The 2500-nt window shown below is 40.8% G+C and overlaps 1 protein-coding gene across 3 annotated transcripts in view; it reads right to left on the bottom strand.

The window, feature by feature from the left end:
* The window catches only part of LOC101851938 (tachykinin-like peptides receptor 99D), a 153224-nt gene that overhangs the window by 30331 nt on the left and 120393 nt on the right, over positions 1 to 2500 (bottom strand). The window lies entirely within an intron of this gene.

Raw genomic sequence — 2500 nt, 5'->3', positions numbered from 1 at the left:
TCAGCCTGTGAGTGATGAACGTAAGGACTGGATAGTGGCGGTATATTTGGGGAGATAGAGACAATACTGGACCTAGGTCAGAACAATACTATGTCGGACGAGATCAAAGAAGAGAGAGACAATATTAATGGACGCTAGGTTAGAAGGGACGTAAGGGGGGGGGGGGGTAATGGCGATATATCTAGGGAGATAGAGAAAAAATTAATGACCTTAGGTATGAACTATATTATGTCTGAGGAGATTAGAGTTAGAGAGGAGTGAGACAATAATGAACGTAAGGTAAGAACGAAACAGTCTGTGAGTCAGGAACATTACAAATGGGTGGCAGCCGTATACCTGAGGAGTTCAAACAAAAATGGGCCGTAAGTCAGAACTATAATATGTCCTGTGAGTCAGAAACGTAGGGGATGGATGATGCAATGGCGATATGTATGGGGCGATCATAGAGTTATCTCCTTTTTTAAAATATCGTAGAGCAAAGACATTGGCAAATATATTGAATATAACAGAAAAAAAGAAACAAACGATATATAACTTATTATATATATGTATATATATATATATACATCATATATATATATATATATATATTCATAACACAAGGACAAAATCAAACATAATATTCTATTTTACCATATCCCTATTCCCTCTGTCGCTACCCATAAGTCAGGAGCCACTGAAATCGAACCCAGGTGGCTTTCCTGATAGACATGCGCACTAACAACCTGGCCAGCTATATTGGCACGGGGTAAGGCGCGCTGTATCGCCGCGGCTGATGTGTTCTTGCTGAGTCATAGTTTCTGGGAAAGTTCTACAGTACCAAAACGGTACCATACACCGTGTCAGAACCAAAGGTCATAAGATAAGCCAATTAACTATTCGTCATGGTCATTACTAATTGCCTCAATTTTTTTTTCTTCCCACGTTTCTAGTTATTGGTAGGGCATGCATGACGTCAGTAATTTGGTTTCTATCTCAATATTTCAGAGTTTATTATTCATTAAAAAAAACCATAACAAAAATATATGATTAAGACTATACAATCCCAACAACCTACGAAAGGTATTATCTGTGTCTCAGAGTGTTAACTTTAGAGATTTCATCCTTCCGTATCGATTAACGGAAATAGGTGAGTTCAACATCAGGTCAAAAACTGGGTTACAAAACAAAAAAAACGATACAACCCCCTTCCTCAACCCACCTCCCTCCCCAACTTCAGTTCGGAAACTGGATTACAAAATAAGAATATAAACCCCTCCCTCCCCACCTCCCCCAAAAATAATCCATCCCTCTCTACACAGCCCCCAGATATCTCGTGTCTCTGTCACAGCCCCGCCCACTCGAGCCCACACATCAACGTCCGTGATATCACTCACTCTGTCTCCCCCTCGTGTGTATCAAGTCGATATTTCCTGAAACTTAAGAGTGCTCCCTTATTTATCTATGACGGCAGCTGTGCTTGCCTTGGGTATAAATGACGAAATGTTTGAGCCTGTAGTCCGATCTGAGATTTTGGGTACACTTTGTTTTGTCATGATTTCTGTTGACACAAGCATATCGCTCACAGACAGACACTCTTACCGGGAACCCCGTAAAGCCGGAGTCGTGAGGTGTAGAGTGTTTGGAGTAAGTAGTAGGGAAAACAGAATTTTTGGTATGAGAGTGTGAGAGAAAGAGAGAAAGAGTGACGGAGAAAGAGAGAGAGATGGGGGGAGGGTGAGAGAGAGAAAGAAGAAAGAGAGAGAGAGAGAGAGGGTGAGAGAGAGTTGATGTGGGGGAGGCACAGGAAAGAGAGAAAGAAAGAGGAAGAGAGAGAGAGAGAGACAGAGGGAGAGAGAGAGCGAGAGAGAGAGAGAGAGAGAGACGGGATGAGGAATACTCATACTGCAAGCAATATTTTTAAACGTTGAACTGAAAGAAAAGGGAGCCAAAAAATGACAGTGCACATGAAAAGGTCAAAGCACACATTGCCTTTTGGCGTTGTGTACAAGATCCATTTTCTCTGACTGTGATTATGAACTAATCATGCAACTTTTATGTTACTTGATTCCGGACACCCTCGATATCAGACCACGGAAGAGCACAATGTTTGTCCGAAATAAATTCTTAACAAAGAAACCATTTGAATGAATAAATTACCCGTGTAACCGTCGACTAATTGAAAGGAAAAGAATTCAGTACTTTTCTTTGTGGCAGTAATTGCGTGATTCAGTTCCTAAATTGATTCTTTGTCTATCACTATAAATGAGTATGTCACACTAATTTTATCTAAAATAAGACACCACGGCGAAATTATCAGTCGCTGCGTAATACAAATTTTAGCGTTTACGTACGAACAGACATCTGCACCATGATACCCTACTGCGAGTGCACTGCTTAAACAACTGTACGTTTGTATGAGTACAGAGAAACTTATCGGCACGATAATGGCCACGTAGTACTGAGAAAAAAAGTAGAAGACAAGCACGCTGTAACCTTGGAAGGAAAGTAAAAAAGGGAG

This window comes from Aplysia californica, unplaced genomic scaffold (genome assembly GCF_000002075.1).
Source record: "Aplysia californica isolate F4 #8 unplaced genomic scaffold, AplCal3.0 scaffold00097, whole genome shotgun sequence".
NCBI classification, from domain to species: domain Eukaryota; kingdom Metazoa; phylum Mollusca; class Gastropoda; order Aplysiida; family Aplysiidae; genus Aplysia; species Aplysia californica.
This window is presented reverse-complemented; position numbering and strand designations above follow the sequence as displayed.